At 41.5% G+C, this 7,588-nt stretch overlaps 1 long non-coding RNA gene across 1 annotated transcript; it reads right to left on the reverse strand.

Annotated features, from left to right (window-relative positions):
• Positions 1-1,123: 1,123 nt before the first annotated feature.
• On the reverse strand, positions 1,124-6,657 carry LOC120096509 (uncharacterized). Its single transcript, XR_005493034.2, has 3 exons — positions 4,611-6,657; positions 2,334-2,366; positions 1,124-1,532 (listed from the first exon to the last, which is right to left on the reverse strand). It is a non-coding gene; the product is annotated as an uncharacterized LOC120096509 (long non-coding RNA).
• Between the last annotated feature and the right edge of the window lie 931 nt (positions 6,658-7,588).

Consider the following 7,588-nt stretch of genomic DNA (forward strand, 5'->3'; position numbering starts at 1 on the left):
AACCCACTTCTGCCTCAGAACTGGCTGGAGTCATGTTATAATGTTCTCTATTGTCTGTTTTCTTTTTAATCCTCAGTCATGCCTTGGAGAATCTGCTGACTGGCTAAGCTGGCTTGGTCATCCAAGTGTCCAGATATCTCCTTCCCTTCTTCTCTTGGTGATTTAATATCCTTCAATGACAACTTATTGTCTACAGGTCCTACCTCCTCCCAGTAGAGAAGAGACATCATTACCATGACAACTCTTATAAAGAAAAATATATAATGGATCTTGCTTACAGTTCAGTGGTTTAGTCAATTATAATCATAGCAAGAAATTAGAATGGTATGAAGTCAGACATGGTGCTTGAAGAGCTGAGAATTCTATATCTTGATATCTTGATTGAAGACAGTAGAGGAAGATTATAAGCCACACTGGGTATAGCTTAACATATGAGAACTCAAAGCCCATCCCCACAGTAAAACCCTTCCAATGAACAAGGTCACCCCTACTCCAACAAGATCACACCTATTTTAATAGTGACACTTCACATGGGCCAAGCATTCAGACACATGATTCCAACACACAAGTCTATGGGGCCATCCTATTCAATCCACCACAGTGACCAAGCCTTTAACATCAAGCCTTTGGTAAACATTTAAGATCCTAACAAAAACATGCATATTTTAAGAAAAAGTAGATGCTTCTTTGTACAATGAGTAGTTAAGATTTAATAACATGTTGCACAGATAAAAGGCAAACAAGACTGAATGTGTTTTTTGGAAATTAGAAAGACGTGCTTTACTTTCTAATTACATAGGTAAATGTCCTATGAGTTTCTCAAAACACACACACACACACACACACACACACACACACACACGCATGCATGCATGCATACACATATACACATACACAAAATTTTAGTATATACTTTTCTTTTGCTTAAAAAAAATCTGATAAATATCTGACTTGCAAATTAGTCTATCAGTCTTGTATCTAATTCCAGAATAAATGCATAGAAATATTACACTAAAGGAATCATATAATAAACAACAGTTTGTATAAGTATGAGAATATACCTAATGACATTTGAATTATAATAAAATGTGGAATCATCAAACAGAAAACAAAGTCCCTGGGAATTAATTCTCTGACACAACTTGAGAAAGCAAGAGCTAAAATCAAGTCTCCTATTTGAAAAAGTTGAGTATATCAGAATCCAAAGACAGTCAACAAGAGAAGCAAAATAATTAGAATCTCAGATGTCCATACACATAAAACTCAAAAGGCTCGATTGTTATGGGGCAGAGAGATGAAGATACAGGTTTGAATAAAGCAGAGCCATTCAGCACAAGCAGCAGAATCAAGGCACTGGTGAGAAACACGTTGCCAGTCCAGTCCAATAAGCTTTATTTACCTCAGAAATGGAAGCAAGTAGCTATCTTGGATGACAAAACAAGAAAAAAGCATAGATGGAGTGAAGTGAAGCCAGGAATCACACAGTCAGCTTTATGAGGGCAAATGGACAGCCTGGAACAGAAAATATGGCCCTGTTGACAGAGAAAGAAGGGCAGTTTAAGTTGAGGGAAATCCCTGTGGAGGGAACTCAAGAGGTGTAGGAAAAGTGACAGGAGTCCCTTAAGCATTCCATCCCATCGATCATGCCATCTCACTTGAATTGATGCTTGCCCAGCAAATGATCTCTCCCCCCTCATCCCTTTTTATTATTCCAGAAAAAAAAAAGTCAAAAGTCAGAACTCAATGATAATCCCTTCACACCTAAGGACAACTGCCCTCCTCTACCATAAACAGATATGTGCCTTTAGGTGATCTGGGACTGGGCAGGTACTTGATGGCACTTTGAAACACTATTTCTTGAGACTATAACTGTCTTGTGAGGCAGTCTGAGAAAGATATATTGGAGCTATAAGCCCTGACACAAGGGTGATTAGCAGCCATTACAGGCTGTTTTGGGGCATTTGTAAGGGATCTTACTGCACAAAAACAATTTGCAAAGAAAACCTCTGCTGGAGGATGATGTATTGGTGAATACCTCATCACCTGAAAAAAAACCTCTTATGTTGACATTTTCACCCAGTAATTTACTCAAATGTCTAAAGAACCTTGACAACTCACTCGTGTTTTACTTTAAAACATCAACGTGCTAGTGTGAGAAATCAACTACTTAAAATTCTGGATCTGAAATTAACTGTATTTCTACTGCAAGGAAGTTATGGAAAGGAGCAACTTTCAGCCATAGGCCTTTCTTGTACAGCTAACTGTACAAATATTACTATTGAAAATAACGTTAGACTGAATTGGTAAAATAAATAAATGGAACGAACACTTACGTGAGACAAAGCATAGCTCATTGAATATCTTGTCTGAAAAGGAAAATGAATGAGTTAACTATGTATTTCTATAATCGCACTGTTGGTGGCATAGATGTCTCTTCATCCACCAAATGGGGGATCTATCCTTACCCCTAATAGGTCTTTTCAGTAAAAAAAAAAAACCAAGAGATTTGCTGAGATGATGCCCCAGTGATTGTTTTAGGAAAACATCCTGGGTAGAAGTTATGAACTTACTTCTAGGATCAGAATAGCTGAGTCAGTGCCCACTTCACTCAGTGAACAACTCGGTAAATGGGGAAGTCAAAGAGTAGGTCCCATCTCAGGTTTGCTTTGGGCGTTTCTAAGCATGCTATAAGGATTTGTTATTATTATGTTGTTGCTAGATAAAGTGGGTAAAGATTCAAAATGATATAGTGGTTTTCAACTGCCTTCCTCAACTGCTGAAATTTTACATATACAAAACAACACATAAGCAACTGTGGACAGGCCTGGTGACACAGGGCTAAGCTCAGATATGAGAGCTAGGGTTTGGGCTTAGTTTTTATTTTGAAGGGAACTCAGACTAGGAGAATGGAGCCCAGAAGAGCTCCTAGAAAGGACATCATAATATTTTGGATTTGAATTGCCTATAAATGTAAATGATTTATGCTACTAGAAAGTAAGGCTGGTGATGACCATTAACCTGTAGCTAACTGGGTTGAGGTAATAATGAAAAGTGAGTTTTGTAATATATACCTCTTACTTCTTTAAGGAGCAGTGCTCTCTCCCATCTCTGGTGTCCCCTTACATTGTTTACTTTCTGTCCATGGGGTTTGCTCCAACCCTATGATAAACGCTCTTCCACTGAAAACCTTCTTCTGGGGAGAAGCATCCTCTTACTCATCCACCTCTTCTTTCCATCTAAACTACGGTTTCTAGTTAAGTAGGAAAAGATACCTCCTAAGGTGTGGAGAGCATCGACTGGCAGCATCTGCATCTTTAAATCTAAACACTTTTCCCCACATAATGATGGCAATCCCAGATGCTTGTGTACACACAGTGCGAAAACGTAGCATGGGGAAGGGATGAGTTCATGAGTCTCCATGCCAGCTGAAGAGCTGTCTTGGTGACTCTTAGTTATTCTTTTATTGCTGTGAAGAGACACCATAACCAAAGCAACTTATAAAAGCGAGCATTTAACTGGGGTCAGGAGGTAACCATCACAGTGGAAAGTAAAGTATAGCTGCAGGTCAGCAAGCAGATGTGGTGCTGAGAGTTACTGAGTAACTGAGAGCTTAAATATTGAGACAATAACAATAACAGAGAGAGAGAGAGAGACAGAGAGAGAGAGAGAGAGAGAGAGATTGACTTTGAAACTTCAAAGCCCAACCAGAGTATATATCTCTTCCATGTCATGCCTCTTCTTCCTTCACAAAGAAGTCCCATCAATTGGGAACCAAACATTCAAATATATGAGACTGTACGGTGTCATTTTTACTCAAACCACCATTGGAGTCATTGCTCATTAGCAGGCACTGAGAGGAGGAGGCATGCTATACTCATGTGGACAGACAGCACAAACTGATTTCAGCTGGTTATAGAAAGAGGGAAGAGAAAGAGGAGGGATGATGGAGGATGAGGAAGAAGTTGGGAGATTCAGGAAACGGAAGGGGAATCTAGGAGGAATTGAAGAAATCAGGGAAGGTGGACGATATTATTTAAATACACAGCATTCGTGTATGAAATTATGAAAGAATGAATTTTTTTTTATAGATCAAGTACTAGCATTCTTACCAGAATCTCTCCACCAAAGCATTGTGGGAACACACATTTCAACACACACCTTGAGAACAGGCATTCCACATCCTTTGTCTGTGGTTGGAATAAATGTAAACTGTGGGTTTTACAATCCCCAGGAGATCACCCATGGGACTAAATTTTAGGCGTCTACTGTGGTATCTGACTTAGCAATGTTTCCTTTGAGAATTCTGTATCTTTCCTTTCATGTTGGTATGGCAAATGTTTCCTAGTGGAATCCCCATGCTTAGTCCTGTTCTCCAGAAACAGCTCTGGGAAAACCAACAAAGAATATCATCTGGCAGAAATCATGATCATTGGGAATGTTGTATGAGGCAGTTGCTTAGGATGGCACTGGATGCCTTATGAAAGATTTAACTATAGAAATAATTAACTGTCAGTAAAGTACACTGGGAAAGCCTGAAGGCATCTAGAGCAGCTTCTGTTCTCCAGGCTAGAGGTGATGAGATGACACTGTGGAACGGGGGTGGCTCATACCTGCGGCTCCCAATCATCACTCAATGGATATAAGGACAAGGTACTGCAGTAAGATCTCTGATTATTAGAAGTAGTGAAATCACACTGGGAAAACTGATCAAATGGTTTACATTGTAAATTAGAAGGCTGAAAGTTTCCATTGTGTGGAGAGCAAGAGCTCAATCCAAACTTTGTTACAGGCGTTTCTGTTGCTCAGACAACAGAATCTCCAGCACACAGCACAATGGAAAGCAGACAATACAAGTGCTTAATATCCCAGAGCATAGCCAAGCAACCTGTGGCCATAACTTCATTTAAAACAGTTTCTGCTAGGTGATACCTAGGGTGAATGCAATTTATATGGTGGAAATTCCGCAAACTGCCCTGTGTTAATACAAAAGCAATTCCATTGTCCTGACCCACCTCAGTCTCAGTGTCTCTAAGCACCTAGTGTTAGGAATTTCAATCTTGGCCCATGCCGGGACAGAAGACACTCAAATGCCATGGTTCCATGTGGAAGGTTTAATGAGAGAAGAGTAGAACAAGAGAGGAAAGGTGGCCGGCCATGGGCATGTGGAGGGGGGTATGGGGGCAAGAACAGAGAAGATCAAAGAGCAAGAGGGGAAAGAGAGGGTAAAAGGGAGTAAAGGAGAGAGGGGATAAGAGAGAGAGGAGGAGGCAAGCAGCCCCTTTTATAGTGTCAGGCACAGCTGGCCATTGCCAGGCAATTGTGGGGGCGGGGCTTAGACCGAATACCAACAGTTGTTCTATGGAGTTTAAGGTATGATCCATTACATGACCTCAAGGGGAACAAGCTTAGCAAGAAATGAGTGGAGAGACACTCTCTTTCTATTCTTGCCCCGGATTCTTACCCAGTTCCTGCCTAGACTCTTTCTCCCACTGTTTGATAACAGCAGTTAGGGTCCTACAGAGAATCTCAAAGGATTCATGTATAAACAGAAGGCATGAGTATTCATGCTATGGCAAAGGGGAAGGTCTTTATTGTAGATATAAGAGAGAGAGGGAAAAGACAGCTGAAAGCATCTAGAAGAGAGAAAACAAAGTAGGTTGAACCTGGCCATGAGAGAAGCAGGAATAGAGCAAAGAGAGAGGTGGGCAGGGGGTGGGGGGAAGAAAGAGAAAGAAAGAGGAAGAGAGGACAAGAGGGACAACTGGAGGAGAACAGCAATATCATGAATTAGCAGGGTTATAAGGAAAGGGAATGGCTGGGAGAAGGGGAGCCCACAAGCTGGAGGGACTTAAGGGTAGAGAAGGAGATGAGAAGGGATAGAATCCTAGACTTTGCAATTCGTAAGAGGTACTTGTAATGCTGAGGGAGCCTGGAGGCCAGTGTGTGCTTTGGTATGCTGTAGGTACCACAGAGAGCCATTTGTCTCTTCTGCCTTTTTGAATTTTGGGAAATAGAGTTTCCCAAACTGGACCTGGCCGTTTAGAGGGTTTGTAAGTTCCTACTTAGTGATTTGAGAGTTAGTTATAGTCCCTGCCCCTCCACAGTGACGTCACAGAGATCAGCCAATGAGCAAGGACCACGTGTTAAAACCTTGCTCTGACAAGAGAATTATACCAGGAGTCCTGAAGAGATGCGACCCTGGGAAACAAAGTTAATGCTCTAGCTGTGCTAGCTCCAGGCTCCGAAACAACACTGATCGAAGGAAGATTTCCAACAGAACAACACAGACGCTACCACCATGCTTCCCCAAGACAGACCCGGCCAGAATCTGAGGGATATATCTTATATTCTAGCTCTTATTTTCCCTCTGCCACCCTCTTTCTCCTTCTCCATCCTTCTTACCCCTCTAATTCATTCCATTAAATGAAAGTAAAAGACATAGTTGGAACATAAGAGGCCCAGTGCCATTATGTTCTGGGTCCTCTTCTTAGCAGAGTCAGTGAGAAGACAAATAGAAACAAGTCACAAAAGCAAACAAGCAGGGCATCTTCCTTGCCATCTCAAAGACTTTTGTCTTCCTTTCAAGGTCATTGTGAGTGTGTGTGTGTGTGTGTGTGTGTGTGTGTGTGTGTGTGTGTGTGTGTGGGTGTGTGTGTGTGTGTTGTCGGTTGCTTGCAATGTGATAGCCTCCTGCTCCCTGGTGCTTTCTTAAGTTTAAATTAGTTTTCCATCAAGAGTCTCTTGCACCTTGCAGGGGAAAGCATTGTTTTTAATACACCTGTAACTAATGCGCTGGTCCTTGGGGAGTTTCAAAGGACCTCAAAGGCAATAGTTCTCTACCCGGGAGCAAAGAAGCCATTACAGCTTGTAGCGGAAGATTTAATAGGTGTCATAATTTATCATGTAAACTGAAAAGTGTTTCTTAATTAAGTGCGTACGTTAATGAATTTTTTAATTTGATCCCTGTAAGTACCTTGCTATACTAATTGCGATATTCTACACATTAGTCATCCGCTGTTGCCCTTGGCTATTTTGTACCCTGAGAGGAAAAGAAAGAGAGCTTTTCAGTTAAAGTTCATTTAACTCTTTCCACCCAACAAATTATATTTAGTCTTACATCAGAGCTATGATTGAATTTCTCTGAGCTTTTATAGGAGTTGTATGTACAGAAATGGATGACCTGACTGCTTCATGCTATAGTTAAAGGGAAGGAAGGTTTTTGTTGTAGATAGGAACACTGAGGGGCATCTGGATATGTCCAGAGCAGAGAGAAAAAGAAGTGGGCTAAATATGACCATTTAGGACCAGTAGACTAGACCTGGCCTGGGCTATCAGAGAGAGAGGGGAGAGCAGCAGGGGAGGAAGAACAGAGAAGCAGAACAGAGAAAGAGGACACTATGAGTAGCTAAGGGAAGGCGTGTGGGGAAGAGAAGATGAGAATGCTGGGATGCTAGCATGGACTTTGAAATGTGTAACAGATGCATGTGATAGATACTGAGGGAGCCTGGAGGGCAGCGTGAGCTTTGCTAAGCACCACAAATTTGTCCCTTCTGCCAGTGGTAAGGGAATGGACTCCCCTTGGCAAAGG

Source organism: Rattus norvegicus, chromosome 14, assembly GCF_036323735.1.
Source record: "Rattus norvegicus strain BN/NHsdMcwi chromosome 14, GRCr8, whole genome shotgun sequence".
In the NCBI taxonomy this organism is placed as follows: Eukaryota; Metazoa; Chordata; class Mammalia; order Rodentia; family Muridae; genus Rattus; species Rattus norvegicus.